Source organism: Oryctolagus cuniculus, chromosome 11 (genome assembly GCF_051225735.1).
Source record: "Oryctolagus cuniculus isolate XC-2025 breed Fujian yellow rabbit chromosome 11, ASM5122573v1, whole genome shotgun sequence".
Classification (NCBI taxonomy): domain Eukaryota; kingdom Metazoa; phylum Chordata; class Mammalia; order Lagomorpha; family Leporidae; genus Oryctolagus; species Oryctolagus cuniculus.
The window spans coordinates 62,274,858-62,291,321 of NC_142877.1; the positions used below are offsets into that span (position 1 = coordinate 62,274,858).

A 16,464-nucleotide genomic window follows, 5' to 3' on the forward strand; every position below is an offset into this window, starting at 1 on the left:
TGAGTTTTACATTTTTACATGTTTCCATCATGGTAGTTTTCTTTCTTCGTTTCTGTATACCAGACTTTCCTAAGCATCTTTGGTAAGGCCAGTCTGCTAGTGATGAATTATTTCAGTTTTTCCTAGTCTTGTAAAGTCTTCATTTCCCCCTCATTTATGAAAGATAGTTTTTCTGGGTAAAGTATTCTTATAGGAAGGTTGTTTTATTCCTTTAAAAATTTGAAATATATCATTCCATTGTCTCCTGGTCTGTAAGCTGAAAAAATCTGCTGTTAATCTCATGGGGATTCCCTTAAAAGTTACTTGGGGCTTTTATCTTGGAGATTTTAGAATTCTCTCTATCTTGCTCTTTTGAGACTTTGATTACAGTGTGTCATAAGTGAAGATCTTTTCTGTTTGGGTCTACTTGAGGTCTCATGGGCTTCCTGTACTTGTATGTACCTTTCTCTAAGTTGGAGAAATTGTATATGTTTAGTGTGCCTCTACTCCTCTCATCATGAATTCCCCAAATTTAGATATTTATTCATTTAATTATATCCCAAAGATCTTGGGACTGTCTCAATTCTTTTTTATTTTTTTCCTCTTTTGGTCTGAGTAGGCTATTTAAAAATGCCTGTCTTCATATTTAGATATTATTTCTTCTGTTTGATCTAGCCTGTTGGTGAGCCTTTCAACTTTGTTTTATTGTTTTTATTTGAAAGGCAGAGTTACAGAGAGAGAGGGAGAGGCAGAAAGAGAGAGAGAGAGAGAGAGACATTGCCCATGCACTGGTTCATTCCCCAAATGGCTGCAACGGCCAGGGCTGGATCAGACCCAAACCAGGAGCCAGGAACTTCATCAGGGTCTTCCATGTGGATGGCAGGAGCCCAAACATTTTAGCCAGCTTTCTTTGGTTTACCAGGTGCATTAGTAGAGAAATGGATTGAAAGTGGAGCATCCGGGACTCAAACCAGTGCCCATATGGGATGCTAATTTCTGCAGGGGGTGGCTGGCTGGGCCATAGTGCTGGCCCCTCAACTTTATTTTTATTTGACCTACTGAGATCCTCATTTTTAAGATTTATGTTAGTCTGTTTTTCAAGATCACAGTCTCTTTGCTGAATTTCTTATTCAAGTCATGCATTGTTTCCCTGATTTCACTCAATTGTCTGTCTTCTCTTGTGGATCTTTGAATATCCGTATAATCATTCTTTTTAATTCATCAGGCAATTAGCCATTCTTTTTTTGGAGGGGGATCTGTTGTTAAAGCTTTATTGTATTCCTTTGTGGGTGTCATATTGCCTTGCCTTTCCATGATTCTGTGTCTTTATATTGATATTTGTGCACTGTTGAATCAGTTGTCTGTATTACCTTAAAAGGATGAGTTTCACAATAGGCTTTTTCCTGTATATGTGTCTTCAAGTGTTGATTTGGAAGGCTACTTTAACTTTAATTCTACTTGAATGTTATATAGTCTGCTTACATCTCCATTCATTCTAGTTGATGGTAGCAGTGGTGCAGAGTCAGTGTTTCTGGGCCCAGCATGGTTGCTGAAATCCCTGGGGTGCAGTCTTTCAACCCATGCCAAGGGAGGGGCCAGTGCTGCAGGAATGGCCTGGGCTGAGAACAGTGCTGAAACTCCCCACCTGCCATTAGTGAGAAGACTTGCAGCTAAGGGAGCAACCCTGGAGCTGGGAGTGGGTTAATTACATTCTTGAGTGTGTGCACAGTCCTAAGTGCCACTGGCAGAACAGGCTAGGGTTACAAGAGACTACTTTGAGTTGCAGTGTGCATGGGTGCAAGCAGTGGTGAGTGACTCCAGGAAATGGTATAAGGGAGAAGTATGACCTTCCAGTCTAAGGGGGAAGATACCCCAATTTCTAGGGTCCTGGAGGTAGGATCCCCCTGATGCATGCATCCCCTATCTCTTGTAGTGCAGAGGACTGTGTAGTCTAGGGTGCTATGATTACCACTGCTCTACTGGGTCTAGTTAGATTTGCGAGGCTGCAATATTTTTTAGTCCTTTTTCTTTGGCTTGTTTCAAATGGTGTGGTAGAATTTCTCTGGGTCCCAAAGAAGAGGGTATGCAACAATTGCTGTGGTAGAGGGCAGTATGGATTCTGACATAGACCATTTTTTAAGATGGTGCCTCCATGCCACAGCCTTTGCACTGGGGACTGGGGAAGATATGATGTGAGTTTCTTTTCTAACTCATAGTGATCACAGGTTCTTCAGATAGCTCTCTTTACTGGACTCTGAATCTGTGATGACTGTGAATTTCTCTTTTTTCTCAGATTGCCTGGGTGAGGCTTTGATCCCAGAGGTCTCTGCTATTGCTGTCCTGTTTGTCATTTTCCCTGAAACAGGATTTCTCCAGGCCATGAGGCTGGGATCTCAGTTTCCAGTTGGCTTCATTTCTCCCTTTATGCTTCTACCCAAGGTCTATGTTCTACCAGACTCCCATTGTTATCTAGCTGACTTCTGGTGTTCTCCCTTGTACTTACCATGAAATGCAGCTATTTATCTGCTATTTCGGCTCCTCTCTGTGGACTCAAGAGCAAAATGCTTGAAGACACTAGTTGGCAAGCCTAAATTGCCTTCAAATTGGATGTCTTCTAATCATTATTTTAAATTCAAGGATATTATTAAACTTTTAAATTTTTGCTGTAACCTTTTCTCACAATGTTCATTTCAAGCTAGTGATTAAAGCTACATATTTTGCATAATAAAGAAAGGAAATAGCTCTGAGAATTATGAACCTGAAAATGTTGGGTCATGATAATAGGAAGACTTACATACTTTCATTTAAAGTACATACTGATGGGGAATTGACATTCAATTTATGCTGTGCTGGTCTCATCTATTAACCAAACTATCCTTATGTAGTCTTATCATAAGTGATATTAATTATTAATTTTTATGTAATATTCCTTTATTAGGTACAGAACTTTTTATAATGTGGAGTTTAGAAACTAGTGGAAAATGATAAATGCAAAATAGAGTTTGAGATGTATTAAATACCACAGATTTATATTAGATTTCACACAAGCTAGTAGAATTCTCTTAAGAATTGAATAGCATATTAAATATAATGCATTTAGAACTCCACCTCACTTATAATATGTATTAGCTGCTATTATCCATTATAAAGATCTTCTCTTTTGAACATAATTTTACTTCATGAAACCATTGATCTTTTTCAGTAAATCAAAAGTACATATGAAGTTCCCTAATAGTCTATTAAAGCTTTAATATAAATAATTGCTGACAAAAGACTATAAGAAATCTATAATTGCAAATAAATAAACAAGGGATGTAACCTAGACTGTTGTTTGACACTGTTATCTACATCTACAGATTACATTATAATCCCTTAGTGTTCCAATTAAGAATGCTTTCAGAAATATAGAGAACTTAGGTAATTGGTTGCTGCCACCCACCTCTACCCCAGCTCATGTAATAAGAAATCTAGAAGTGACTACCAAAGAGCTATTTCAGGTAATGAGTAACTTCATCACAGACTAAAGGCCTTTCTGATTTTTTGCTTTGTTATTAATACATTGGCTTCCACTGTGTTTATCACCTCTTGACTGCTGCACCTTCCATCATCACATTAACACTCCAGGCATGATGAACAGGCAAAGGGAAAATACGAAGTATAGAGCAGCAAAGCACCATACTGAATGAACTTGAGTCTTGTACAGGAAGGCAGGGACTGTCTCTGAAACTCATTTCAGTAGCCACCCTCTGCTATTTCACTAGCCAGAACAGCAGCTTCTGGATACTTCTTAACTAATCACTGGCCAAGGAGATTTTCATGACCACCCGGAGTCCAATGTAAATTGTTCTCCTGGAGTTTTGATAGCCTGTATCTTCCTGCGCTCAAGGGTCTTTCATCTGTGTTTAATATTTCAATAAAAATAAGAGAAGGTCAAAGGAATACCAGGCATGTCACAGTGTGGAACTTGATAAAACATACTCTATATATACTTTTCTTTCCTTTTTTTTTTTTTTTTTTTGGACAGTGAGAGTTAGACAGTGAGAGAGAGACAGAGAGAAAGGTCTTCCTTCCTTTGGCTCACTCCCCAATGGCCTCTACGGCCGGCACACTGCGCCGATCTGAAGCCAGGAGCCAGGTGCTTCCTCCTGGTCTCCCATGCGGGTGCAGGGCCCAAGCACTTGGGCCATCCTCCACTGCACTCCCGGGCCACAGCAGAGAGCTGGACTGGAAGAGGAGCAACCACCGGGATAGAATCTGGTGTTCCAACCGGGACTAGAACCCGGTGTGCCAGCGCCGCAGGTGGAGGATTAGCCTAGTGAGCTGCGGTGCCAGCCTTCTATATACATTTCAATTAGGAATTCCATCTACAGTACCGTTAAGTCAGATACCACAATTTTCTGTAATCCTTTATATTCTTTCCACGTGTTTTGGTGTGTGTGTATGTATGTGTGTGTGTGTGTGTGTGTGTTTTCTCTAGGGGTTGGGTCCTGATGGGAGTGAGTGATTTGCACCTTAGAGTTTTTTTTACACCACTTTCAGCAAATTAACAAAATGGTGGAGACAGTACATAAATAAAATATCAAAAGTAAATATGCAACTAAATAAGCTGTGAAACATTACCACTTAATCCCCTTGACAAATATATTTAAGTATATGCAATATATTGATATTGTCCTAAATATTGAGTTTACAGCAGTAAACAAAATAGGTTAACATTCAGAACTCATTAAACTTACATTTGATGGAGAAAATAAACAAGATAAAAATAATATTTTAGGTAGTAAGTGCTAAGTAAAATAATAGATCAGGGAAGAATAATGAACATGTAATTTTAGCTGGGATAGAACAGTGACATTTGCATAGAAAGCTAAATGAGGTAAAGAAACAAGTCTGTGTGACTAAAGAACTTCTGAAGCAAAAAAGCAATAGTAGGTGCAAAAATCCCTGAGCCAGGAGCATGTCTGTCTTGTTCAAAGAGCAGCAAGGTGTTCCATATGTCTCAAAAGAGAGTGACAGGAGGAAGCAATAGATGAAACCAGAGAGTCAATTAGGGATCAATTTTAGGGCCTTACTGTTCACATAAAGGACTTTGACTTACACAGTAAAGGAAAGTAACATTTGGTTACAATTATTTTCCACCAAGATAGAAAAATAGGAAAACTAATGTAATTTAGTAGAAAAATACAACTACATTAACAGTGTTCTACCTTCTCCATGCACATTACCATGTTCCACCTGTGGGCACCACTCTACTCCACTTGGGTCCTCACAGTCTGTCCAATCCCCCAGCCCATTATCTCCTGATTGTTTCATACCTAATCCTGCTCTCCACTTACCCCCTTGGTTGTTGCCCTCATATTCTGGCTAGTTTATTTTTTTAATCAAATCACTACCACCCTTCTAAATAAAGGAGTTCTTTGTTTTGTGAAGGAATAAGATAAAAGCCTATAACATGACTACTTATATTTCTAGACTTATTTTTTAAAAATGTTTCTATAATCTTCAAGGCTTATTTTCACAAATCTATTTTTGGCCGCATGTTATTCCATAAAGCAATAGTGATTTCTTCCCACATCTTGTCCTAATGAATTACTGCTAAGGTCCAGTGAATGTTTTCAGCTACTGACTTTTACAATACAACTTAATTACTAATTAGACCACAGTTAAGATAGAGTCTTGAATATGTGCATTTATTCCTGCTCATTTTAAATTTTGAATAAAATTACCACAGGCTCAGAAAAAAAATCTGTACTTGCGTTTGAACTAGGGAAAAATTATGTAAACATGCCAGAGACTAAACTTTCTTCTAATTAAAGTGCAGAATAGTTGCGTGTAATGTGCTTTGGGAACAATTTGATATTTGTTCCCCATCAAATATCCTCTACTCCCACAAACTTATGCCTTATGCATATATTAACATGAATATCAAGCTCAAGCTTTTCCATCCTCTCCAACCTAATCTGTATCTCCTAGCAAATATCTCTCTGAATTTACAATGAAACTCTGACCAAGCAGTCAGTACTCAAAGCCCTCTAGTGGATACAAAACGTAATTTTATATAAAGACGGGGCACAAGACACGGTAGGAAGGTGTTCAACAAAAATATTTAATTAGAACACCCAGGGAGCATTTACTTATTCTTGCTTAATGTATATTTCTTTTCCTGCAAAATTTACTGAAATTTCCTTAATGGTAAGCATTAAGCTTTCGTTCTTTTTCCTCAGTATTAAGTACAAAGCAAGCACTAGATACCTGTACATCAATACTGATCTTTGAGAGTTTACCAATAATTTTACTTTATTTACTGTTTTAAATTTTGTTAGAAAAATCGTGGGCCGGCGCCATGGCTCACTTGGTTAATCCTCCGCCTGCAGCGCCAGCATCCCATATGGGCGCCGGGTTTTAGTCCTGGCTGCCCCTCTTCCAGTCCAGCTCTCTGCTGTGGCCTGGGAGTGCAGTGGAGGATGGTCCAGGTGCTTGAGCCCTGCACCCACATGGGAGACCAGGAGGAAGCACCTGGCTCCTGGCTTCGGATCAGCGCAGCGTGCTGGCCGTGGCAGCCATTTGGGGAGTGAACCAGCGGAAGGAAGACCTTTCTCTTTGTCTCTCTGTCTATGACTCTACCTGTCAATTAAAAAAAAGAAAAGAAAAGAAAAGAAAAATTGTACAGGACTATGTTTCAATTTAACCAGTAAGAGAGATTAGATAAACATCTACAAAATCTAAGAACTTGATTCCAGTTATAGTTTATAAGTAGAGACTTTCATTTCATTTTTGTCTGACAGAAAACATACTCAAACTGGATAAGTGAGAGGAAATTATTCCTCAGAATTGGTTTGAAGTGCAGCTTGATTCAAGGGCTCAAATTAAGTCACTAGGACTCTGTTTTTTTTTTTTTTTATTATTATTATTATTCTGTAGCAATCGCCTCTTCTGTTTACACTCTAAAGCTTCTTGGAATTGCGCAATATTTGCCAGTTTATTGCAGTCTTTTTCTTTTAAAGATTTATTTTATTTATTTGAAAGACAGTTATAGAGAGACATAGAGCCAGAGAGAGAGAGAGAGAGAGGTCTTCCATTCTGCTGGTTCACTCCTGAAATGACCGCAACAGCCAAAGCTGAACTGATCCAAAGCCAGGAGCTTCTTCCGGGTCTCCCACATGGGTGCAGGGGCCCAACATCTTCTACTGCTTTCCCAGGCCATAGCAAAGAGCTGGATTGGAAGTGGAGCAGCCGGGACTGGAATCAGAGCCCATATGGGATTCTGGCACTGCAGGCAGTGGTGGTACCCACTACGTCACAGCACCAACCCCTATTGCAATATTTTTTTTTTCTTTATTGATTTATTCATTTTTTAAATTTTAATTTATTTGGAAGGGGAATAACAACAAGAGAGGTCGAGAAAGAGAGTTCTTCCATCCGCTGGTTCCCTCTCCAAATGGCAACAATCAGGCCTGGGCCAAGCTAGAGCCAGGAGCCAGGAACTCCATCCTGGTCTCCCCCATGGGTGGCAAGGGCCCAGGTACTTGGGCCATCTTCACTGACTTGCAAGGAGCATCAGTGGTAAGCTGGATCAGAAGCTGAGCAGCTAGGACTCCAAGTGACACTCCAATACAGAATGCTGACTTCACAAGCAGTGGCTTAACCTGTATCACAACGCCGGCACCAGCAGTTTTCTTTGAATAGTCAGAGCCCTTAGGTTGATGTTGTACTTTCATTCGGAAATCAACATAAAAGTTTAGCACATGTAGTAAGTTGAAAGTATTAGTGAAATCAGAGTTGAGTTTTGCTTTTCCAAACATGTTTTGAAAAGATTGTTTTATTTTAAAACACACACTGTTGGATACAAATGCCTTTTAACCATTGTGGTGGGGAGATTACACTGATTGCTCACATTGATCATTTCTTCCTCTCTCTGAATTCTCTGTTCTCGGAGTCTTATGAAGGATGAGAAGATAATCTCTTCCTTTACTTCCCTGTTGTTTTAATAACAGTCCTTTGACGACAGTAATTATGTGACCAAATTTTCCATAACTGGTGATTATTATTAAAGCTTTGCAGTGGCTGGTTTTCCTATTGATATCTTACATCCAAGCATTTCTTCTAATTTGGTTGTGGCAGGTTCATTCACACTAAATATATAATCATTATTTACTTTCTTCTTCTCTGCCTATTGCAATCTTATATAATCACATGTTCAAGCCCAGAAAAATAGAGCATATCTGCTCCTAGTGAATCCTCTCAAGCCCTGGAATCCTCTTTGATTGGATAAATTTGGGTCCAGTGCTCATCATTCAAGAAATCTCTGTATTTAAGATTCAGGTTTTGGTTTGGTCAGGCTAAATCTCAAGTAGGCTGAGACAGAGCCTCTCCTCAGTGTTGCTGAGGTTTGTGAAGAGATGAGAGGATGCTGGGTACAAAACTGGCTACTAGGCCGGCACCGCGGCTCACTAGGCTAATCCTCCGCCTAGCGGCGCCGGCACACCGGGTTCTAGTCCCGGTCGGGGCGCCGGATTCTGTCCCGGTTGCCCCTCTTCCAAGCCAGCCCTCTGCTGTGGCCAGGGAGTGCAGTGGAGGATGGCCCAGGTGCTTGGGCCCTGCACCCCATGGGAGACCAGGAAAAGCACCTGGCTCCTGGCTCCTGCCATCGGATCAGCGTGGTGCGCCGGCCGCAGCGCGCAGGCCGCGGCGGCCATTGGAGGGTGAACCAATGGCAAAGGAAGACCTTTCTCTCTGTCTCTCTCTCTCTCACTGTCCACTCTGCCTGTCAAAAATAAAAAAAAAAATAAAAACTGGCTACTATACATTGATAAAAAACAACAACACTAGGTTACTATGTCTTAATGCATTACATTTCTGCACTTAACAGTTTACCTTGAGATAAATGACGCCTCATGAAATTCAAATGAAACTCCTCCTCCTCTGCCTCTTCCTCCTTCTTACCCTCCTCACCACCATCATATGAAACTTTTTGACTTCTATGTGAAATACATTGTACTGAAATGAAGTTTGCTCATTACCCTAGACTGAAACAAATGTGATCATTTCTTATTTGAAATAATAACTAAATATGAAACATATCTGTATTACCATCAGGAGGTCAAATTTTTGTGTGGATTTTACACTTCATTTAATTACATGAAAGCAGTTTTCCACATTTCTCTTTATGTAGAGTTTTCTTGATAAATATTATTTATACAAATTTTACTTTAGAATTAACAAGTCAGTCTAATCTTTGAGTTGTTAATATTCTACAGTTTTAAAGCAAAAAGTTTCAGCATATGAAGATTAACTTGAAAACATGATTATTTACATTGACAAGAGATTTATGAAAAAAAGTAACTCAACTCAGTTGCATAGGATTAAATAACCTAAGTTCATTAAAAAAAAAGAGCAATAAATCTGAATAGACATTTTACAAAAGAAGGCACCAGATTGCCCACAGGTAAGTAAAAAAATATTCAGCATCACTAACCATTAAGGCCATGCAAGTCACACCCTGAGGAGATATTATTGCATTCCAGTTAGAATAGCTATGATTGTTGCCAGTGCTATGGTGTAGCAGGTAAAGCTGCCACCTGCAGTGCCAGCATCCCATATAGGCGCTGGTTCGAGACCTGGCTGCTCCACTTCCAATCCAGCTCTCTGCTATGTCCTGGGATAGCAGTAGAAGATGGCCCAAGTCCTTGGGCTCCTGCACCCACGTGGGAGACCAGGAAGAAGCTCCTGGCTCCTGGCTCCTGGCTTCAGATCGGCCAGGTGGCTGGCCTTTGTGGCCACCTGGGGAATGAACCATTGGATGGAAGACCTCTTTCTCTGTCTCTACCTTTCTCTGAAACTCTTTCAAATAAATTAAAAAAAATTTAAAAAAGGAATAGCTATGATCAAAAAGACAAAAGATAACAAGGGTTGGTGAAGATTTGGAAGAAAGGGAACCTATACACATTGTTATTGGGGATGTAAATTAGTACAGTCACTGTGGAAAACAGAACAGAGAGTACTCAAAAAATTAAGAATTATTTTAAGATCCAGCAGTCCTTTTACTGGGAACATATCCAAAAGAAATGAAATATACATGTCCAAGAGACGATCGCTCTCCCTTGTTTATTGGAACTCTACTCAACATAGTCAAGAAATGGAAACAGTGCCCATTAACTGATGAATAGATTAAGAAAATGTGGTGCATATATATAATGGAATACTAACTTATCACAAAATAAAGGATGAAATCCTGTGACTTGTGACCATGAGGCAGTGCTTATGTTAGGAGAAATAAGCCAGGAAGGATAGGTACCACATGATCTTATTCACGTGGAATCTAATCTAATCTAATCTCTGCTGGTGGTGAAGATGGACAAGATGGCACTGCCAGCAGCATGAGGGCAGCCTCCTGGCAGAAGCACATGAGCAGGCACTGGCAGCAAGCCGGGAGCCTCCTCTCCCAGCCCTGCCTCACATACAAGGCTGTATTAGGAGCCAGTGATCCACTTCATAAGGACTCATGTATGTCTTCGATCATGTTAAGGTTCCCAGATATGCTGAGATTGTCCACTTGATGTTACCTGATGGCACACAGAAAAGCGGGCAAGTTCTAAAAGTTGCTGTTTCCAAAGCAGTGATTCACATATTTGAAGGAACTTCAGAGATTAAGGCCAAGAAATTGTCCTGTGAATTTATTCGGAGTATTCTCTGATCACCAGTGTCTGAGGATACGTTCAATGGATCATGCAAGCCCATTCAAAGAGGTCCCATTTTCCTGACTGAAGACTTCCTGGTCATCATGTGTGAGCCAATCAGTCCTCAGTGCTGAACCTACCAAAAGGAAGATTCAGACTGGTACTGCAGCCACAGATGAGATGAACAGCATTGCTAGGCTGCAGAAAACGCCTATCTTCTCCACTAATGGAATATATTTCAATGAGATCGCAGCTCCCATCTGCTGTCAGGCTCATTTGGTAAAGAGATCAAAAGATGTCTTAGGCTACATTGGAGAAAATTTTACAATTATCTTTGCTGTTATGGGTGTAAACATGGAAATTGCCTGGTTCTTCAAGATGACGTTGAAAATAATGTCTCAATGGACAATGTCTGCCTCTTTTTGAACTTGACTAATGCAACCATTAAGAGAATCATTACCCTTTGCATGCCCTTAACCACTGCAGAATTTCTTGGGTACCAGTTTAAGAAACATGTGCTGGTTATCCTGACATACATGAGTCCTTATGAAGTACTTTGAGAGATTTCTACAATCAGGGAAGAGTTTCTGGTCAATGTTGTCGCTCCCCGTCTTCATGGGGGAACGACACAAGACCCTGCGCTGTTCTTTCGTCTGCTCGGCCCTCCCCGGGTTTGCTGCTGGTTCTTCCCGGGTTGGCTACTATCCCTTCCACCTCCGTGGAAGGGCAGTTCCCCCTGGCCACATTCCCCACTTCCGCAGGGGAGCGGCCCACCGCCGGCCGGCTTTCTCGGGGGCTGCACGGGTGTTCCTTCAGCTAGATGTTCCCCATAGATGTTCCCAGTGCATGCCGTCTCTCTCCTCCTTTATAGTCCTCCTCCGCCAATCCTAACTCGGCTGCCCACACGCCGAGTACGCTGCTCTCCTCCAATCAGGAGCAAGTCCTACAGTTTATTAGTTGAACTGGAGGCAGCTGTGCGGAAGCTGTTTACTTCTCTCCCAGCGCCATATTGTGGGAGAGCAGATGCATAGAATAAGTCTTAATTCGAGTAACTTAGTCTAGTCCGGATTGCTCCCCACAGATCCCCCTTTCTTTTTATTTTTGGCGTTGATACGCGCCTGTCTTCGGTGTCCCGCAGCACACACTCTGCTCTACTTGCTAGAGTTGCCACAGGCTCTTACAAGTCCTATCAATCAGGAAAACCGAATCCGGGTCCTCTCTTCGCCATTGTGAGGAGGTTTTTAGGCGCTGATACGTGCCTGTGTTCGGTGCCCTGCAGCGCATGCTCTGGTCGAGCCTGCAGGGGGCTTACAAGCCCTATCAGGCAAACCGAATCCAAGCCTTCTCATTGCCTTATTGTGGGGGAGACTTATTAGTGTTGGTTCGTGCCTATCTTCGGTGACCTGCAGCTCATACTCTGGTCGAGCTGCTTGCTGGCGCTTACCGCCTTAAATCAGGCAGACCGAATCCAAGCTTAATATTGTTGTATTGTGGGGAAGCCTTACTGATGTTAATTCGTGCCTGTCTTCGGTGACCTGCGGCGCATAAGCTGCTAGCTGCCCGCAGGTGCTCATCGCCTCACTTGATTAGGCAGACCGAATCCAAGCTCTCACATTGCAGTGTTGTAGGGAGGCCTTTTTATTTCTCTATTTCTCTATCTCCGGGCATTCCTATTTCTCCCATTTTACTTCTATCTCCCAGCATTCTTATTTCTCTCACTTTACTTCTAAAACTTCTGTTTCTCTTATCCCCGCAGCTTCCTGGTGCCTCGCCCCGCCGGCGGGTTCCCGGCTCTGCGCCGCTTCAGCCCGCGCGCCTCTCTCATCTGCGCAGCTTCCCGGCTTTGCGCGGCTCGGCTTCGCGCGCTCCGCGGTCTCCACGCTTAACCCTTTCGCGTCTAAACCACGGCCTACGCCAGCGTTCCCTATCTATTCACGCCCCGTGCTCTCTCTGCACGCGGCGGCTTCCGCGAGTAACACAGCGTAGCTTGCGTCTCCACCACTAGCATTCAATCCAAGTTCCCCGGGCTAGCCTGGCGAATTCAACCCAGCGTACGTCTCCGCCCCACGATTTGGCTTCCCGTCCTTTGCTCCCCGGGCTAATCAGACGGATCCCAATCTGGCTTACGTCTCAGCTTCTGGTTTCAACTTTTCGCCCCCTATTCCCGGGCTAACTTGAGAATCCCAAAGTGGCTTTCGTATCCGCCTCAGCCTGCCCCCCCGCGGCTTCAATTTCCCTAACACTTTTCTCTACCCGGTATGTTTCCCCAAGCTTTCCTCCAACAATATTCCTCCCTCATTTCTCCTGGCCTCTCCCCACAGTCCGCGTCCGAGTCTGTTTGTTCTAGCTTTCACTTTCGCTTTCGACCTTAGAGATTTCTCCCAGCTTCCCCCCATAGTCCGTATCCGAGTCTATGCCTAGGCTTTCAATAGCTTCTTCCGGCTCCTTTTTCGTCCGGCTTTTCCCTAGGCTGTTTCGAGTCTATGCCTAGGCTTTCAATAGCTTCTTCCGGCTCCTTTTTCGTCCGGCTTTTCCCTAGGCTGTTTGCTAGTTTCTCTCTCCGATATTTTCCCTAGTTCTTCCCGTTTCTTCCCTCCTAAGTTTCCTATCCGTCCTAGGTTTCCTATCCAAGCTAGGTTTTCTATCCGAGCTAGGTTTCCTATCCGAGTCACGGCACCATTATGTCGCTCCCCGTCTTCATGGGGGAACGACACAAGACCCTGCGCTGTTCTTTCGTCTGCTCGGCCCTCCCCGGGTTTGCTGCTGGTTCTTCCCGGGTTGGCTACTATCCCTTCCACCTCCGTGGAAGGGCAGTTCCCCCTGGCCACATTCCCCACTTCCGCAGGGGAGCGGCCCACCGCCGGCCGGCTTTCTCGGGGGCTGCACGGGTGTTCCTTCAGCTAGATGTTCCCCATAGATGTTCCCAGTGCATGCCGTCTCTCTCCTCCTTTATAGTCCTCCTCCGCCAATCCTAACTCGGCTGCCCACACGCCGAGTACGCTGCTCTCCTCCAATCAGGAGCAAGTCCTACAGTTTATTAGTTGAACTGGAGGCAGCTGTGCGGAAGCTGTTTACTTCTCTCCCAGCGCCATATTGTGGGAGAGCAGATGCATAGAATAAGTCTTAATTCGAGTAACTTAGTCTAGTCCGGATTGCTCCCCACACAATGTGGTTCCTCATTCATATATATACAGATTTAGCCACAACCTGTTAGCATCTGGGCCCGTGGAAGGTAGTAATGGCTCTATTACTCAAATACCTATTCTCACCATTGCTAATGATATCACCCACTCTAGCCCTGACTTGACTGGAAACATCACAGAGGGGCGGGTCTACATGGACAGATAGCTGCACAACAGATTTATGTACCTAATAATGCATTACCCTCACTGTCACGGTTAATGAAGTTGGCTATTGTAGGAATGACCAGAAGAATTCATGCGTATGTCTGAAGTCAGTTTCTACACTGTTGGTAAGGAAGCCCAAGCCATGAAGGCTGTGGCTGGAGAAGAAGCCCTTACCTCAGATAATCTGAGAAGTTTGAGAAGAAATGTATTGTTCAGGGTCTTCATGAAAACCACACTGTCTGTGAGACATTGGGCACTGGCTGGCAACTGCTCTGAATCTTCTCCAAAGAAATGCTGAAGAGAATCCCTCAGAACACCTGAGCAAGTTCTAACCTTGAGACTCCCCAAGCATTAGTTGCTGCTCCATCACTGGCATGGGCCTCTTGTGAAATACTTGTTTTGTTTGCTTTATCCCCTTTGTGCTCCTCCATCCCCACCTTGGTGTGGGAGTTTACATGATATCCTGTAATTAAAAATAAAGAAGAGGTATAAGTTAATAAATAAATGAAAATTCTGATCTCACAGAACTTTAGCAGAATGGTGACTACCAGAGGCTTGGGAGAAGAGAGAACTGAGAGGGATTGGACAAGGATGAGTAAATGTACTAAGTTATAATTAGAGAGGATAAAGAAGTGCAGGTATTCTGTTGCATAGTAATGTGACCATACAGAACAATAATTTATGATATGTGCATGTGTGTGTGTGTATGTATATACACATAAATCTACAAGAGACAATTTTGAATGTTTTCTGGATAGAACATTATACAATATATATGTATATCAAGACATCACATTACCCCATAAATATGTATACCTTTTATGTATCAGTTAGAAATAAAAAAGTGATATGAAGGGAAAGACGTTGTCCAGAGACATCAGTAACATTGCATTGCATAATAGAAGATGTGGTTATCCTCATGATTATTTTTCAGCATGAAGTTCCTAGTGATTCAAACCCAGTTTAATCCAATGGAAGTGTGGTCAGCGTTGTGGTACAGCAGGTTAAGCCACTGCCTGCATCTGCTGGCATCCTAGAGCTGAGCACCAGTTTGATTCCTGGCTTCCTTTTTTTTTTTTTTTTTAGATTTAATTTATTTATTTGAGAGGTAGAGTTACAGACTGTGAGAAAGGTTTACCATCCGCTGGTTCACTCCCCAAATGGCCACAACAGCTGGAGCTGTGCCGATCTGAAGCTGGGAGCCAGGAGGTTCTTTCGGATCTCCCACATGGGTGCAGGGACCTAAGGACTTGGGCTATCCTCTACTGCTTTCCCAGGCCATAGCAGAGAGCTGGATCAGAAGAGGAGCCGCTGGGGTTAAAACTGGAATGCATAACGGTTGCCGGCGCCACAGGCAGAGTGCTGCTTTGCTTCCAATTCAAGTTACTGCTAATGTGCCTGTGAAAGCAGTGGAAAATGACCCGTGTTCTTGTACCCCGTCACCCACATGGGAGATCACAGTGGAGTTCCTGGTTCCTGGTTTGGGCCTGGCCCACTCTCTGACTTTGCAGCCATTTGAGGAGTACACCAGTGATATAAGCACTCTCTCTCTCACTCTCTCCTTCTGTCTCTATTTTTCTCTCTCTCTGTCTCTCCCTCTGTCTTACACTCTACCTTTCAAATAAATAAATCTTAAAAAAAATTCATTGTAAGCCAAAAAGAAGCTGGTGAACAGACAACTAAAAACTTCACGGAATTAAAGGAAAAACTGTATGCAGGCATTGTGGCATCTCTACCATGCTGAAATAACTCTCTCAGGATAATCTCTGCTGCTGCTGATCTCTGCTTTTCCTGGCAGCTTTATTCTGTCTGATTGATGAGCAAAGACATCTTTGAGTCATAGTGACACAACCCTGCAAGAGTAGGAAAAAGAAGTATTGTCCATTGTTGTTTACGACAGTAGCTTTAATTCCAACATGGAGACATGTTATGAAGGTATTTCAAAAAGTATATGGAAAATAGAATTAAAAGATTAGTTTATTTTGGAACAAAACATTTGGAATCCATGCATTCCTTGTTCTTGCATTCTGGTGTTGTGGGTAAAGCTGCTGCTTGCGACACTGGTGTCCCATATGGGCACAGGTTCTAGTCCCAGCTGCTCCTCTTCCGAAATTACATATCCTTCTTCTAAATACATGCAGTAGGCTTTCTGAATACTAGTACAGAAATCTGCAATATGCTATGTGATTCAATTCCATGCTGAACTGTTACAGACTTTGAGATGCTGACTGCTACATCCATGAATTAGTCTTTGTTCCTTTTTTTAAAAAAATTGAATGCATAAATTAATCCAGATCAAGTATAAATGCAACTTGGAGAAGGAGGAAGTTATAATTTTTACCTTTTTCATCTTTTCACCCCTCATGATAAAATTAAGTGGTTATTTAGATTTTACTTTCTCATCTACCCTCAGAGGAGAAAGGGTAAACCAGAATGTTCACTTGTTAAATTCATGGAATGAG

At 42.5% G+C, this 16,464-nt stretch overlaps 1 pseudogene; it reads left to right on the plus strand.

Moving 5' to 3' along the window:
• The first annotated feature begins 2,091 nt into the window (after window positions 1-2,091).
• The window catches only part of LOC149123502 (V-type proton ATPase subunit B, brain isoform pseudogene), a 73,148-nt pseudogene continuing 58,775 nt past the window's right edge, over window positions 2,092-16,464 (plus strand).